At 44.4% G+C, this 18,325-nt stretch overlaps 1 protein-coding gene and 1 pseudogene across 1 annotated transcript in view; one reads left to right on the plus strand and one right to left on the minus strand.

Annotated features, from left to right (window-relative positions):
- PDE4C (phosphodiesterase 4C) overlaps positions 1-18,325 on the plus strand; it is an 838,284-nt gene that overhangs the window by 653,725 nt on the left and 166,234 nt on the right. The gene's annotated exons all lie outside the window — the stretch shown is intronic.
- Positions 16,287-16,741, minus strand: LOC115479703 (annotated as a pseudogene).

Consider the following 18,325-nt stretch of genomic DNA (forward strand, 5'->3'; position numbering starts at 1 on the left):
GAAAATGACGAGACACATTTGTGCATCATTTCCAGATGATCACCCACATACAATGTCAGTAATGGAAAAAGCCCAAAGGGGTGAGGGTGGGGGCGAGGAAGGTGGGAACTTAAGCAGTTTTCTTTCAAGGACAAAAACCCATTTGTGCTGTACAGTCCTTGGTATGACGGTACAAGTGCTCTTGCTGTTTGTGTGGATGCCACACGGCCCCCTTTGTAGGTAGAATCAAATATCTGGGTTTAATTGCCACTCAACCCTGCCCCAAAGCATCAGTCTAGCCTCTCCCTCTCCTGGCTGTTTCATTCCAACATGAACAATCAAGTCTCCAAAAAGATTGTTCTGGGGAAGCTGTTTCCATGAATCCACCGGCAGTCTCCAGTCCCTCTGATGGACAACATTTTCTTTATAGAGATTTATCTGCCTATGTTGAGAAAGCCTTGTGACTGGGAGAGAGGGAATCAACTTCTACCCTTTTTTTTTACCATAACAAATGACCTATGTCTATGAAGTGATCTAAAAGGTGTAATGATCTTAGAGGCTTGGATTTGCATTCTGATCCAGGAGGGTTCTGGCATCATCTATGGCCAAAGTTGAGTCAGTTGGTAAGAGGCACAGCAAACAAATGACATTTTCATGAAAGCTTGACCCCTCATCTTAAGACTGAAGAGGAGAATTTTAAGCTCGGTACACTTTTATTTATCCTCGATAATGAGATTTGTTAGAGATCTTTAAAAAACAAAAATTTACATGCAGGCACTGATTTCTGGGAGATTGGTGTAATGCTGGTGGTTGGCCACAGGGGGGAGCACAAATACTGAGATTGCAGAGAAAGGTCCATGGAGTAAAGGCTTAGTACCAAAAGTTCTTGCTTCATAATTCTATACCAAAACAAACAAAAACCCCTCCACCTCCCCCCCCCCCCCAAATTAAAATGATAAATTGTATTAATACAAGGTTCATAGCCAAAGTTGGTTAATTGATCCTATTTAAATGCTGCACATTGCATTCTGGGCGTTGCAGTCCTATTTCCCACACTGTTGTCCTTGCACATTTACTGAAACCTTTTCCCCTCTCTCCCTCCACCCGCAGTCACAGGATTTTTGAGTTTTGGTTGTATTTTCATCCAAATAGGGTCAGCCTTCACTTAATGAGGGACATAATCGAACGGCGCTGGCCAAATTGATGGCCGGCCATCTTCGGGGCCGGCACCATAAGCAGGCGGAGCCAAGCATATTTTCGAAATACGCTTGGCACCGGCAAAATTGCTCGCTGGGTTTACAACAGGATCGCCGGGTTTATATGAGATGACCGGCTTCGGTTTTCAGCCATTATGGAAACCGGGCCCGGCCATCTCAAACCCGGCGAAATGCAAGGCATTTGGGCATGGGAGGAGCCAGCATGCCAGGACACCAACCGGGCACCCTAGGGGGCACTTACAAAAATTTTAAAAAAATAGCTTCCAGGTGCATAGCACCCTTACCTTGTGTGCTTAGCCCCCAGTCCCACCTTCACTACCCTACCAACACGCCCCCTTGAAGGTTGGCCGGTGCCGCGACAAAACAGCAGTTGAAGCCGGCCAAAATCGGCTTTCGATAATACCGATTTGGCCGGGATCAGGAGATCGCCGGCGATCTCCCGATTTGTGTCAGAAGATCGCCGTCGATCCCTTTCGAAAATAAGCCTGAATGATTGCTAGGCCAGAAGGATAGAACATGAACTTGCTTTATGGAAGCAGGAGTATGGTATAATTTATTTATTTATTTATTACAAATTCTTCCCTCCTCCCCACTCCCCCACCCCCCACTTCAGTATGGGATGTGGCATTTTTTTTCTCTATATTCTTTGACACATTATCAGTTGGTGTCTATCCAAGACATTTCAGCACTCCTGAGCAGAGCTCAAGAAGATCCTGCACTGTGCAGGGGCTGTCCTTGAGCAATGGCAGATCATATGGTGTGTGGTTTGCCTCTCACCTCAATCTTGTCTCAGGTCTCATTGAGTATCTCCATTTTGCCACCACTCTTGACCTGTCAGCTTGGGCACAAAGGCGATTTATGCGGTTCTAGGTGGACCATTCCTCTTCCAGATCTCCTCAGCAGCTGTGATGCTTGAGCAGATGCTGATGGGAAAGTTGGGCCTGTTGGGTGTCAGTGACTCTTCTTGTAAATCTTGGTGGAAAACAGAATGCGAAAACCCAGAGCAAACTGGGTTGATAGTTCTTGTGTTTACAGTGTAAAACAATTTTTATTGAACCAAATAAAATACTGACATTAACATGAGATTCAGTACTATTCAATATTTTGAAAAGTAATAGAACATCCTCCCTTTTGTTAATCAACACCTCCCTATACGATATATGTCTATTAATTTTCACATTCCCACATTAGTCAAATAAAAGACATATACTTATTCATACAATATAAGACCATACCTCTAGTTCTTGTGTTTATAAAGCATTGTGGCACCATAGAGAGCATACCAGTATCCTCTGTGAGTTAATACTTGGGTACGTTGCATTGATAACACTATAATGTCACTTCTGTTTTCTCTCTAACTTGTCCTGGATGTAACTGGATAAACATTTCTGGGAAGGGCCACGCCTGTGTCTGCCACATTGGTCTGCGAAGCAAAATGACTAGTGGGTCTGTTCGGTAGTGTTAACATACCCCAAGCATGAGCCTTCCCCAGTTCTCATGCAAAGTTTAAATAGCCCCGATGATCTGACGCTTGGTGTTTTTTGTTTGCTTCTGCCAAAGTGCACAGCCTCCCTTTCCTGCATGGGACTTGATTATTCCCTCTCGGAAGTGAGTACAATGCATCTCCTGATCCTGCTGTACCTAGGGGTGGGGTGGGGGAGAGGGCTGCAGTCTGCTCTTGTGCTGTGCTGCAAGGATGCTGTTAGACTCTGCCCCTTCCTTCAGCTGTGTTGCCAAGACTGCATGGGCCAAGAGAGGGAGATACAGTGTTTTTCATTGGGGGGGGGGGGGGGGGGAGAGAGAGAGAGGTATAAGTAAAATGTATTGCATTGTTTGTAGGGGTGGGGGAGAGGGGGAAGGAGGAAAAGGCATAAGTGAAACTGTATTGCAGTGTTTGCCAGTTATCCAGAACCTCCATTCTTCAATAGCCCAAAATGCCTTGGGGTCCCCCAGCCTTCCCTGCTGGCTAGTCCAGCCTAAGGGTTTACTGTCTCACACCTTGTTTCCTGTAATATTCTCCCTCTTCTCCCTTTCTATGACTGCGTATTGGATCTTTGTATTGTAACATAGTAAATGACAGCAGATAAAGACCTGTACGGTCCATCCAGTCTGCCCAAGAAGATAAACTCATTATACATGGTATTGAATGATTGTGTTGTCTCTATCCTATAAATGTATTGGAGTTCCTTTCAACTTTCTTGGGGGTTTTTTTTTGTTTTAGATTTGTACACCGCTGTGATCTGCAAGTTAGCTAATGGTGATATAACAAGTGTAAATAAACTATAAAACTGGATCTTAACTTAGCACTTAAAGAAATATTGGAACATTTTTGTGTCACCCCTTTCCTGTCACTCTTTTGGAGCTGTCCTGAGAAAGTTATTTTCCCAGTTTTGTGCAAACAGGATCATAGAGAAGGTTAGATAAGAGGGGAGTCCTCTGGCAGTGAGGAGAGACTGGGCCAGTGCAGAGGCTGTGTAGGAGTCAGCCACTCTGACACACGGGCGAAGAAATGCCAGTGAATCAGAGCATAGGAGCAGATTGGCGTGGACTTGTTTCTTTTCCTACTCTGTGGGTGAGGGGGCCCTCTTGGCTTTAAATTTTATAGGCAGGAAAGAGGGCATCCAAAGCAGAAAAGATCAAACCACAATGACAAAACAAAGCACAGTGGGCCTTCAAGAATAAGTTGGCATCACAGTGATGTTTATTAGGTGACCCAACATGGTCCATGTTTCGGCAGAGCACCTGCGTCAGGGGTCTTGGATGCTATAAGTTACCTCTTAGAAGAGATCCAGTTAGAAAAGGTAGGTTACACACTGTGATTCCTGCATCACTTGGGTGAGGGTCCACTCAGGTATTTCACTGTCCAAGTGTGGGGCTAACTCAATTTTAAAAATATATATAAACTAAATGTCAGTAGCCAATGACAGGAACTGCTGCAACTGGTTCAAAATGCTGAGCAAAAATATGAAGAAAGGCTACGAGATAGGACAGGGCAGCCTGAGATGGGCCCAGGTCGTCCGTTCCCCCCCCCCCCCCCCCCACCACCACATACACACTTTGGGCTCAGGCCCACCCAAAATTCTGGCACCCTTGTTATGGCTCCTGGCCAACTGAAGAGGACCTCCAGCAGCCAGAACAGGTCACTCCCCTACTTTGCAACAGCCAGCAGCACTGTCCACACGCTGTAGTGGCGCCAGCCTCTCCTCTTCTGCATCTGTTTGGTTGTCAAGGAGATAACACATGGACAGTGCTGCTGGCTGCTGCAAGTAAGGGAGTGACCTGTTCTGGCCGCCAGAGAATATTTTCAGTTGGCGGGGCTTGGGGGATCCCCGACAGCTCGGATATTTATTATTTATTGGGCGGTCACTGGTGCAGGGGTGGGGGCAGAGAGCATGGGGGAGGGAATTGTGTGCCCACCCACTTTGGGCTCAGGCCCACCCAAAATAACATGACTGGCTATGCTACTGGGACAGGGCCATGGTGCGTGGAAGGATATAGAATCTGGTCCAAGTTTTTTGAGTCTATATACCTTACATGTTCTTTAAGGTCTGAAAACAAAATCCATTTGAATATGCTTTCTGTCAGGGATTATAAATTGGCAAGCACTAGAGCTCTAACTTTGACAGGCTTAGGCCCTAAAGAGTGGACCAGACTCCCATTGGTCCCAAGATAGGAAAGAAAATCCTAGACATTTCAGGTTTTTGTGCTTTCTTGATACACTGCATTTCAGCCTAGGAAAAGGATGCAACAAAGCGGGTTTCAACAAAATGTTGGAAAAAGAAAGAAGAGAAATACAATACAATTTTTTGAAAGGTATTAAATCGCAAACAAACCTTTTCCTGAGATGGGAAGGCGGTAGAACTAGAGGACATGAATTGAGATTGAAAGGGGGCAGACTCAGGAGTAATGTCAGGAAGTATTTTTCACGGAGAGTGGTGGATACATGTAATGCCCTCCTGTTGAGTCCTACTGGAGGTGGTGGAGATGAAAACAGTAACAAAATTCAAACATGCATGGGATAAACACAAAGGAATCCTGTTTAGAAGGAATGGATCCATGGCTGGCAATGCTGGTAATTGGGAAGCAAAACCAGTGCTGAGCAGACTTCTGTGGTCTACGCCCTGATCATAACTGAATAGATATGGATGGGCTGGAGTGTAAAATTTAAGGGGCTTCAACATTTACTTCAGAAATTTTAGTACAAGAATAGTGCTAGGCAGACCTCTACGGTCTGTGCCCTGAAAATGGCAAGGACAAATCAAACTCAGGTATATTATAAAGTATCACATACCATGTATAATGAGTTTATCTTCTTGGGCAGACTGGATGGACCGTAAAGGTCTTTATCTGCCGTCGTTTACTATGTTACAATGAAATAAAAAAAGAGAGTAGTGAATTGTTATGTTGTTTTCCACGATTCCTCCAGGCCACAACCTCATGCTTCTCCACAGCCAAAAGTGGACAGGTGTGTTTTTAAAGCCACTTTAAAACTGGTACGATTTCGTTCCCTTCTTAAATGGTGTGTGTGCCAAAGAACCATAGAATGAAAAAACAGTACGTTTTGTCATGTCTAGACAGTAGCTAGAAGGAGGTGGAAGGGTCAGTTGATTAATATACAGGGAACGTGTGGGTCGAGATGAATGATAGGGAATGAGTAAGTTGAGTTTCAGTATGAAGCATTTTGTATTTTGAAACCTATCCTGAAGGCTGTCAGTGACCAGTGGAATTTAAGTGCAGGGGTGATGTGGTTTGCTCTAATTGTACCTGTAAGTAAGCTAGTGGCCACATCTTGCTGAAGTTGAAATCTAAGGATGAATGGCGTCAAGGGAGGTACAATAATCTGTACAATTTAAGTTAGAGCAAAGACCAATGTTCTCAAATCTTCCTGGACAAAGAGAGGCTTTATTGAATGTTTTTGTCTAAGCACAGAAAAACAGGATTTAAGAACTGCTGCAGTCTGAGGTTAAAATGTTAATAAAGAGCCAATTTTACACCTAAGGACTGAACTAAAAATGTAGCTGTTCAGTATTTTGGGACATCGAGTCATGATATTGTACGATTTGGAACATATTAAGATGTTATCTGGATTGGGTAATTAGAGCTAATTTTGATTATAATCTTATGAGAGATCTGCACTTTTCTAGTTGTTTTCATTTTTGACCAGGGACAGTTAGTTTTAATTGCTAGTAAGGAGTTTCATTACAGAGATGTCAACGGTGAACCATCCCAGAGAGTGAGATTTACCATGCTAAGGAGTGAGATTGACAGCCAAAGAGTGAGATTTTTCAGACAGTATATCCAGGGTATAAATCTAGAATGATTTACTTGTAGTATTGCTTTGAAAATGAGTCAAGGCAGCATTAAATGATATTGGCTTTTCTTTGGAGCCAAAGAAAGAATTCAGACAAAGTGGGGAGCAATTTGGGTAAATTTTTTGAGCTGAAAATTAATTTTCACCCAGTAGTTAAAATATGTACATCAGTTTCAGAGCACATAAGAATAGCCATACTGGGTCAGAACAATGGTCCATCTAGCCCAGTGTCCTGCTTCCAGCAGTGGCCAATCCAGGTCACAAGTACCTTGCAGAAACCCAAAGAGTAGCAATATTCCATACTACCAGTTCCAGGGCAAGCAGTGGCTTCTCCCATGTCCATTAATAACAGACTATGGGCTTTTCCTCCAGGAACTTGTCTAAACCTTTTTTAAAGAGAAAAGGGACAGAACAGGGGGATGCAGTAGGCGGAAAGGTGTGCTCAGATTTCTTCCCACTGGTTGGACACATGGTTTACTTCTCTAAGGGGCTCTTTTACTAAACCGCATAGACATGTACGTGCGTCCTACATGCGTCAGTTTGGAGTTAACGCCTGGCTACTGCATGGTCCAGACGGTAATTTCATTTTTTACGCACATCCGCTATATGTGCCGGGAAATAACGTTTATTTTCTTGTGTGTGGCGGAAATACAGTAATCGTCATTCTACACGTGTAGATGATTACCGCATGGTTACCGCGTGAGACCTTACCACTAAGTCAATAGGTGGCGGTAAGGTCTCAGACCCAAAATGGACGCATGCCAATTTTTATTTTGCCGCGCGTCCATTTTTGGCAAAAACTTTAAAAAGGCCTTTTTTTTACAGACGTGCTGAAAATGGATCTGTGCGCGCCCAAAACACGTGCCTACACTAGCGCAGCCCATTTTTCAGCGCACCTGGTTAAAAGGACCCCTCAGGTTTCCATCTCATGAAAGCAGTGATCAAGATCAGTGTACTGGTACTGAAGCTCTGATAAATGAGGAATACGGCTCAAAGAGCATGAAAGCTTTCAAGTATGTGTGACACACTTATGAGTGAGATTTAACATCTGTCTCATTATATTGTAAATTGATTAATTGTATTGTTTAATCCTGATTGCCCGTCTTGAATAGGTTATTGTCTCAGTTGGACAGTCTGTTAACATTTTGTGTACAGAGCTGCATATGTCGAGTGGTTCTATAGAAATGATAAGCAGTAGTAGAAGTTATCAGCTTTGAATCTAGTTGAATAAAGCAGGCCATGAATGCCCTTTTAAGTGATTAAATTCAAATGAAAGGATTTTTCATATTTGTGAGGTAATTTTTAAAACATTTTCCACAAGCAAAATGGCTCTTCTAAAATTGCACAGCCAAATACACGAGTGTAAGTCCCTGTACATAGAGGCATGCTGTGCGAATGGCATTCCTACGCAGAACTGGGATAGAGTTGTAATATTATCCCCCAAATTCTATAAAGAGTGCTAAGAATTGTGATGCGCTAGGGTCATTTAGACACATAACTAAGGGCCTCTTTTACTAAACTGCGCTAGCGATTCCTAGTGCAGCAAAGGCGCCGCAGCCCATTAATTTTGAATAGGCTGTGTCGCATTTGAGGACAGGGATCAATAGCGCAGTTTAGTAAAAGAGGCCCTAAATTAGCTATTTGGTGCTGAATTGACATTAAGTACCAAAAAAAGTGGTGTCATCAAGCACTAATTTGTAATTACACGTGTAAATGACTTATGCCCCTATTCTATGAACTTTCCACCCAATATTCAGCATTATTTAACTGGCCAGGAATGGTTCCTGGCCAGTTAAATAGCATTTAACGAGCTATCCGTAAATATTCAGCGGTTATCTCTCACTGAACATTTGCGGTCAGCACTTAGCAGATAACAGGCTATATCGCGCAATAATCACCAGCTAAGTTTGGCGACCAAATTGGGCCATCGAAATAGCAGGCCTGTCTTTGGCTGTTTCCAACTTAACCGGCGATCTTTGAGTATTGACTTGGCCAGTTAATTGAAACTGTCCAAAAATAAACTGGATATTCAACGCCTGTCACTGGAAACAGCTCGGCATTGAATATCCAGGCGCAGCGCTGACTGCAATAGTCAGCCTGTCTAACTCCCGTGGTCTGACTACCGGCCCCTTATAACCTAATTTCTATGGCATGCAACTCCAGGAGGCCATGGATTTGGGAGGGGCATACCAAGCAATTAGGCACTAAGGGTGTCATTTACAAGGGTGCTTTAGCATACGCTAAATGCTAGAGATTCCCATAGGAATATATGAGTGTCTCTAGCGTTTAGTGCATGCCAGTGGCATAACTACGGGGGGGGGGGGGGGGGGCATGGGGGCCTGGGCCTTCCCCAAATTGACTCTGGGGCTCCCAGTTTGTCTGGCACAGGTCCCCAACCACCACCAGCTGAAGTGTTTGTCCCATGCTGGTCTTGCCGCATTGCCTACCCTGCTCTTTTCAATCGCGCCGTGCATAATCGTTTTAGTAAAACTGAGCATGCGTGACAAGCATGCACAGCACGACTGAGAACAGAGCAGGGCAGGCAATGTGAGACCAGCACGAGACAAACACTTCAGTTGTTGGGGGTTGGGGACCCCTGCCAGCTAAGGCACCATCGTGCAGTGGCGGTGAAGAGGTGGTGGTGGCGGCGGCAGCGGGGGGGGGGCAGCAGCGGGAAGGTGGGCCAAAATGTACCCCCCACACACACACACTTTGGGCTCTAGCCCCCCCTCCTGTCCCTAGCGCATGCTATTTTTAGTGCACCTTTGTAAAAGGGACCCTTAGTTATAGAGCACTGTCAGTTACTCATGTAACTGCCAGTATTTGGGTGCGAACATTTACACCAGCCATTGACATGGTGTAAGTGCTCATGCCTAGAGTTAGATGCCAAAATGTGGATTTATACTAGTATTCTATAGCCCACAAAAAAATGAGGTAATTATCAAAATGTTTTTAATTTCTGAGTAAAGATATTCAAATATTTTTCTGTGTATATTTTTTTAATTCATTTTTTGCATGTAGAATGCAACTTTTTTTTCTTTTTTTGGTTTTGTTTTGAATATGTTTTTGGATTAGTATTTTGTATTTAGAAGTGGCAAAAAGTTTTGTGCAATGATTATAAATACAGGGATGTGATGCTTTGGCAGTCTTCAATGCCTCTTCCTTCTCAAATTTGTATGAGCACAACTTTATAAACAAAAAATCTTTGTGATTTTGTTTGAATGCATATAAATTAGTTACTGGAGGTTTGTTTTTGTAGTATTCTATAACGGCAACTATGCATGATAGTGTGGATAATGTGAGAGAGGACTTAGCAAAGCTAGAGGAATGGTCTGGAATTTGGCAGCTTAGATTTAATGCAAAAAAAAATGCAGGGTCGTGCATTTGGGCTGCAAAAACCCGAGGGAACAGTATACTTTAAGGGGTGAATAACTTTTGTGCCAGGTACTTGCTACTCTTTGGGTTTCTGCCAGGTACTTGTGACCTGGATTGGCCACTGCTGGAAGCATGAAAGTGCACATGTAGAGTGATGCACTTGGGGTGCGGAAACCCGAAAGGGAAATACTGGATAGGAGGGGAGAGATTAGTAAGCTCGAATCAGGAGAGAGACCTTGGGGTGTTGGTGTCAGAGGATCTGAAGACGAAGAAGCAATGCGACAAGGCGACGGCCATGGCCAGAAGGATGCTAGGCTGCGTAGAGAGGGGCATAACCAGCAGAAGAAAGGAGGTGTTGATGCCCCTCTACAAGTCGTTGGTGAGGCCCCACTTGGAGTATTGTGTTCAGTTTTGGAGGCCATATCTTGCTAAAGATGTAAAAAGACTGGAAGCGGTGCAAAGAAAAGCTACAAAAATGGTATGGGATTTGCGTTGCAAAACGTACGAAGAGAGACTTGCTGATCTGAATATGTATACCTTGGAGGAAAGGAGAAGCAGGGGAGATATGATACAGACGTTCAAATATTTGAAAGGTATTAATCCGCAAATGAACCTTTTCCGGAGACGGGAAGGTGGTAGAACTAGAGGACATGAATTGAGGTTGAAGGGGGGCAGACTCGGGACTAATGTCAGGAAGTATTTTTTCACAGAGAGGGTGGTGGATATGTGGAATGCCCTCCCGCGGGAGGTGGTGGAGATGAAAACGGTAATGGAATTCAAACATGCGTGGAATAAACACAAAGGAATCTTGTTTAGAAGGAATGGTTCTGTGGAATCTTAGCGGAGATTGGGTGGTGACGCCAGTAATTGGGAAACAAAATGGGAGCTGGGCAGACTTCTACAGTCTACGCCCTGATCGTGACTGAATAGATAGGGATGGGCTGGATTGTAAATTTTAAGGGGCTTCGATGTTAGCTTCAGAACTTAGTACAAGAACAGTACTGGGCAGACTTCTACGGTCTGTGCCCTGAGAAAGGCAAGGACAAATCAAACTTGGGTATATATATAAAGTATCACATACCATGTAAAATGAGTTTATCTTGTTGGGCAGACTGGATGGACTGTACAGGTCTTTATCTGCCGTCATTTACTATGTTACTATGTAAGAGGAGTGGACTTGGGTGTGATCGTATGTGATGATCTTAAAGTGGCCAAACAGGTAGAAAAGGCAATGGTGAAAGCTAGAAGGATGTTTTGGTGCACAGGGAGAGGAATGGCCAGTAGGGAAAAGGAGATGATGATACCCCTATATAAGATTCTGGTGAGACCTCATTTAGAATATTGTGTACAATTCTGGAGACCTCACCGTCAAAAAGATATAAACAGGATGGAGTCAGTCCACTTCACTGACCACTAGGCTGCTCCATCCACTTGCTTGCTGCTTTCTTAGGAATGGCCATAATATCTGGAGCTATCATAGAACCTGGTATCGGCTTTCAGAGTCACAGCTTTGGAGGATGGGAGGGGGTCAGTGTCCACTGGGGGATTAAGGAGGGGGTCATGCCTTAATCCCTCCAGTGGTCAGCTGGTCTATCATGGCACCTTTTTGTGACTTTAGTCATGACTGAACCAGGTCTTGATAAAAACATACTTCTTTTTTGCCCTGAACCTTTTTTTCTGTTCCATTATCGCTGGAAAATATCCAGATTTTAAGCCCACCCAAGTTCTGCCCAAATCTCATCCAGAAACAAAAAAAGAGCAATACTGGGCTTCCAGGATCGGGATAATCAATGTCCTCCTTTATTGAGTGATGACCCGACACGGGCCGTGTTTCAGCGCACAAGCGCCTGCTTCAGGGGTCAGAAATTGGCTTTTCTGCACCGACAGCGTTTTTTTGTTGACAGCGCTCTCTGAGTTAAGAGATACTATCTACTTTAGAGACATTGTATCCCACCTTTTTGGCTATACATACATCTCTAAGAAAGTCACAAACAGGAATTTCTGACCCCTGAAGCAGGCGCTTGTGCCTCGGCCATCTCAAAAACCTACAAATCCAAGCCATCTGGTCATGGGAGGAGCCAGCATTCGTAGTGCACTGGTCCCCTCTCACATGCCAGGACACCAACCGGGCACCCTAGGGGGCACTGCAGTGGACTTCACAAATTGCTCCCAGGTGCATAGCTCCCTTACCTTGGGTGCTGAGCCCCCAACCCCCCCCCCCCAAACCCACTACCCACAACTGTACAACACTACCATAGCACTTAAAGGGTAATGGGGGGCACCTAGATGTGGGTACAGTGGGTTTCGGGTGGGTTTTGGAGGGCTCCCATTTACCACCACAAGTGTAACAGGTGGGGGGGGATAGGCCTGGGTCCGCCTGCCTGAAGTGCATTGCAGTACCCACTAAAAACTGCTCCAGGGACCTGCATACTGCAGTGATGGAGCTGGGTATGACATTTGAGGCTGGCATAGAGGCTGGAAAAAAATGTTTTTTAATTAGATTTTGTGGGTGGGAGGGGGTTGGTGACCACTGGGGGAGTAAGGGGAGGTCATCCCCGATTCCCTCCGGTGGTCATCTGGTCAGTTCAGGCACCTTTTTGAGGCTTGGTCATGAACAAAAAGGGACCAAGTCAGCCAAATGCTCGTCAGGGACGCCCTTCTTTTTTCCATTATCAGCTGAGGACGCCCATCTCTACCACGCCCCCGTCCCGCCTTCGGTACACTGCCGACACGCCCCCTTGAACTTTGGTCATCCCTGCGACAGAAAGCAGTTGAGGACGGCCAAAATCGGCTTTTGATTATGCCGATTTGGGCGCCCTTAAGAGAAGGACGCACACCTCCCGATTTGTGTCGGAAGATGGGCGCCCTTCTCCTTCGAAAATAAGCTGGATAGTCTGTTAAGTGCAATATTCAGCACTTTACTGGCTTTAGGTTACTCCATAAAGATAGGACTGACTTTTATGTAGTCCTATTTATCAGTTAATCTGCCCAGTTAAGTGCTGAATATCGGCACTTAACCAGCCAAGACCTGGCTGACTCCACCCCTGGAATGCCTCAAAATAACCGGTTTTCAGTTCGTTGCTAGCCAGTTATTTTCAATGGCATTAACTAGTAAACTGCTGCTGAAAATTAGCAGTTAGCTCCAAACAGGCGAATTAACTGGCCAGGAACTGTTTCTAGCCAGTTAAATCGCTTTGAATATCGACCCCTTCATTACTTACACACATATGTGAACACATACACATATAAATGACAATAATTCAGCTACACACTGTTCTGTAAGTACACACCAGTCTTCAATGCCGTGTTCTTTGCAAATGGAGTTTGGACTTACACCTGCATTTCCATAATCTAGGCACAAGCATTTACACCAGTTCTATGCCTGGCACATGCAGTAATGTAGCCAGACAGCCGATGTAGGGCAGTCCGAAGACCAAAGTGGGTTGGCCAAAAATTTCATGTCTGCTCCTTCAACTAAAGCAAAACCCCTCCCAGTGTCCCCCCCCCCCCCAAAGTAAATGAAATACCTATTCTGGCTGAGATCCCCAAGCCCTAGCAGCCGAAGACCTCGTCCCTGCCAAATGAGCTTACATCTTGGGCAGCCGCCGACACTGTGCCCGTGTCACTCTTGCTAGCCGCCGGCCTCCGCGTATGCTCAGTTACGTGCATATGTGAAAACTAATCATGTGCGTGGTGGTAGCGGGGGGTGGGGGCTGCGGCTAGCAGCAGCGGCTCAGGGACAGTGCTGACAGCGACCCAAGATGTAAGTTCTTTTTGTGGGGAGGAGATCTTCAGATTGCGGAGCTTGGGGATCCTCACTAAGGGAGATGAAATTTTGGGTGGGCCTGAGCCCAAACTGGGTGGGCCCTGGCACTGGGCATATGTAGCTGTACATATAAACATCCATGCATATTTAACTGGTTATGCTGACAGTCCATAAAGAAAAGGAGATGCCTACTTTCCTTAATAGAATAAGCTCTAAATAGGCAATACTGTTTGTGCCTAAATTAGGTGTCCTCTTGCCTTGCATGAGTGCATGCACAAATTAATACCTTCTGTGGAACGGGTAATATAAATTTATGCAAGAACATGTGTATGCTACTGGGTGTCATTGTAGGAGTGTGCTTTATAAAGGCACATAGGCATCTCTTTCCTTTGTAAAATAGATATGAAAGAGGCACTTTTTTTGATTTCTCACATAGGCACTTTGTTATAAAATTATCCCCTTTTGTGTCTTGAGTGAAAATGATCCATGCATCTGTTCCTTTAAATTATAGGCTCAAGAATCATTCGTGCAAGTGGTTCTCATCAGTTCTAAGAAATGTGCGTGAACAAAATTAACTGGATGACTTTTTTGTAGTGGGTAGAAGATCACAGTGTGTCTCTTGGGTTTGACCACAGTCTGGTATCTTAAAATCCCTGTAACTTAGACCTTTATGGCATAATTTCACTGTCTGATCCAGGAGCCCACATTTTACACTTTCTTTGGTACCTGAGAATACAGGAACCTGTGTATCCCCTCTCCCCAGCCTATCAAGACTTTGAACTTACATCCCTCTGAACTCTTAACACTGGGGATAGAGATGTTTCCTTAGGTGTCCCAATCCCCATTTCCGCATTTTCCCAGTGAGAGGAGCGGCTGGCGGTGGGTGTGAAGCAAGAATAGTCCTAGAGAAACAGTGCCACGTTTGGAAATCATTGTGGGTGCATCGTTTAGACCAGAGTTACCAGGTTTACAGCCAGCAATCCAGAGAGTTAATATTTAGCAGAAACAAATGTCCAGAGCTGACAGGGGCCAGGAACTTCGAAAGGGGGGGGGGGGGGAGAGGGGGTTTCGCCTGTTGTATAAGGAATGTTCTGTCAAAAGCCAGATTCCTCTTCTGCTGTAAAATGGAGGGACAATCAGGGTTGTATCTTCAACAAGAATAAACAAGTGTCTGGGAGAGGGACTGAGCTCTGTGCTGTTGGAGACAAACAGCACTTATGTTGTCTTGGAGAGGCACAGGATGCTGCTGCCGTGCAGACCTCTCACCCTTGATTAATGATTCTGCCTGCCACTGGTATGAACTGAGTTGGAGTCGGCAGGAATTTTTCCAGTCCATTGGCTTTATGAGGCAAGCAATTGGATCCCCCATCTTTGCTTTCTCACAGTACCTTTTCTGAGAGCACTGTGCCTGAGTTGTAATCAATTTTGGGATGGGCGAGAGTGGCAAAAACTCAGGGTCCCAAATTCCACCCAAACTATTCTCAGTTTCCTCTTGTATGGGGCATATAATTGCCCCCTCCTTCACCCAAGTTGGCGTCAGCCTCAAACAATGCAGTGTAATTAATTCCAGTGCTGTTTCGCCTATATCTTTGTAAAGATCAAATAACCTGGGAAACAGGTTGTCCACACACTGGCTGCCTTCGGCATTAACTCCAAGAATAGAATACCAGAGCAGCTGGCAAAAATACTTTCCAAATCATGAAGGCTGTAAGACTTTTTCCAAACATTGAAGCCTTTTTATTGAATTAGTATAAGATGTACCCAGCCATTCAAAGTCATGTAGGTCCTGCATTCTGTTGAGGGCACACGCTTGGTCTGGGAAACTCAAAACATACCCTCAGCTCTGGAAAATATTTAAATTGGTTCAATAAAATTCATCATGGCTCACAAAGAATCCAATCTGAGATCAAGAATTTCCTGGGGGGGGGGGGGGGTTCACACCTTGGACAAGGGCTTTTAAATGACAGGTGTGCTTTTTTGAGCTACATGAGGAAAGCCAGGACTACCATCCTTTCTGAAGAATTTCAGTGGGGACCCTCTCCCTTCCTTACAGTCACTGACTTTTCATGTAATTGTCTTTTCAGTTTGATGCTTGTTGGTCTCCAGTTAGAAATTTTCCATTAGACTTGGGTCGGATGATGGACTGAAATTGCATGACACCCATTTCTTCATGATGGGAGCCCGTCTTTGATTTAATTGCTGATTTGTAAGGAGTGTCCTTTCTGTCCTGGGACTGTCTACTGGCTCAATTTTTTATTTTTTTTATTTTCCTGAATGGCCATTGCATGGATAGAGAAACTCATGACTTGCTATTTTTTTAAAAAATGAAAGAAAGAAAGAAATATCTGAGCTCCTAATTTAGACCATAAATCTAAATATTTCTAACAAATCTAAATGTATGCCCTATTTTCAGCTAAACTTAGGAACCTAAGGGCCCCTTTTACAAAGTAGCGGTACCCAGACCTCCACTTTGCCATGCAACAAAACCATGGTTACAAAGAGACATGAATCTCAAAGGCAAAAGAGCAACAGCCATAAGTCTTCTGCTTCTTAAAATCACGGCAAGAGATTAAACTTTAATTATCTATACCCCTCCCCTCACCAAAAAAATTAGGGTCTGCACTAAACCTTAGTGCACCATTAAATAACCTCCAAGAAGACCTGTTAGACCTTTAGCAGGCAGCCACAGAAAGAAAGACTTAATCTCTGAATGCTGTGAAACAAGACTGGTGCAGTGGCAAGGGGTCTTTATTCAATCAAACTCTGCTATGGAGTCACTTTTATAGCAAAAAAGCACTCCTCCAGTGTCTTCATGCACATGATATTTAGTTAGCATCCCAGCCAAGGATCAGATCGATTTTTCCGCATCAGGAAGGTAACCTTCCTCGTCATTTCCATACTGTAAATCCGCCAATAGTATTCATACTGCAGCCTCCGCCGCTTGATGCATGGTTTCTCATAGTAATGGCGCCGTTTGGCATCATCAAGGATCCCATCCATGGATAGGATTCTGTTCAGCGCTCTGTACGCTGAGTCCATGCTTCCATTCTGCACCATGACTGTCCTGGCAATGAATTTCAGGGGATTCACCATCCCAACAACCGCGGCACAGGAGCACAGCTGTAGTGCCTTCCTCCAATACACACCATTTCTGGCGCTGAAAAAATACTAATATTTTAGTACTGGGGGCTTACCCGGCAGTAATCAGTCAGCTCCGCGCACTGCCCAGTTTCTGCTGGGTGAGCACAGGAACATAAGTACGTAAGTATGGCCATACTGGGAAAGACCAAAGGTCCATCAAGCCCAGCATCCTTTTTCCAACAGTGGCCAATCCAGGTCACAAATACCTGGCAAGGTCCGTAAAAAGTATAAAACATTTTATACTGCTTATCCCAGAAATAGTGGATTTTCCCTAAGTCTATTTAATAATGGTCTATGGACTTTTCCTTTAGGAAGCCGTCCAAACCTTTTTTAAACTCCGCTAAGCTAACCGCCTTTACCACATTCTCTGGCAACGAATTCCAGAGTTTAATTACATGTTGAGTGAAGAAACATTTTCTCCGATTCGTTTTAAATTTACTACATTGTAGCTTCATCACATGCCCCCTAGTCCTAGTATTTTTGGAAAGCGTAAACAGACGCTTCACATCTACCCGTTCAACTCCACTCATTATTTTATAGACCTCTATCATATCTCCCCTCAGCCGCCTTTTCTCCAAGCCGAAGAGCCCTAGCCGTTTTAGCCTTTCCTCATAGGGAAGTTGTCCCATCCCCTTTATCATCGCCCTTCTCTGCACCTTTTCTAATTCCACTATATCTTTTTTGAGATGCGGCGACCAGAATTGAACACAATATTCGAGGTGCGGTCACACCATAGAGCAATACAAAGGCATTATAACTTCCTCAGTTTTGTTTTCCATTCCTAATAATACCTAACATTCTATTTGCTTTCTTAGCCACAGCAGCACACTGAGCAGAAGGTTTCAACGTATCATCAACGACGACACCTAGATCCCTTTCTTGGTCAGTGACTCCTAACATGGAACCTTGCATGACGTAGCTATAATTCGGGTTCCTCTTTCCCACATGCATCACTTTGCATTTGCTCACATTAAACGTCATCTGCCATTTAGACGTCCAGTCTCCCAGTCTCGTAAGGCCCTCTTGTAATTTTTCACAATCCTCCCGCGATTTAACGACTTTCAATAACATTGTGTCATCAGCAAATTTAATTACCTTACTAGTTACTCCCATTTCTAGGCCATTTATAAATTTGTTAAAAAGCAGCGGTCCCAGCACAGACCCCTGGGGAACCCCACTAACTACCCTTCTCCATTGAGAATACTGACCATTTAACCCTACTCTCTGTTTTCTATCTTTTAACCAGTTTTTAATCCACAATAGAACACTACCTCCTATCCCATGACTCTCCAATTTCCTCTGGAGTCTTTCATAAGGTACTTTGTCAAACGCCTTCTGAAAATCCATTCAGATACACAATATCAACCGGCTCCCCTTTATCCACATGTTTGTTCACCCCTTCAAAGAAATGTAGTAGATTGGTGAGGCAAGATTTCCCTTCACTAAATCCATGTTGACTTTGTCTCATTAATCCATGTTTTTGAATATACGCTGTGATTTTGTTCTTTATAATAGTCTCTACCATTTTGCCCGGCA

This window comes from Microcaecilia unicolor, chromosome 11, assembly GCF_901765095.1.
Source record: "Microcaecilia unicolor chromosome 11, aMicUni1.1, whole genome shotgun sequence".
Taxonomy (NCBI): domain Eukaryota; kingdom Metazoa; phylum Chordata; class Amphibia; order Gymnophiona; family Siphonopidae; genus Microcaecilia; species Microcaecilia unicolor.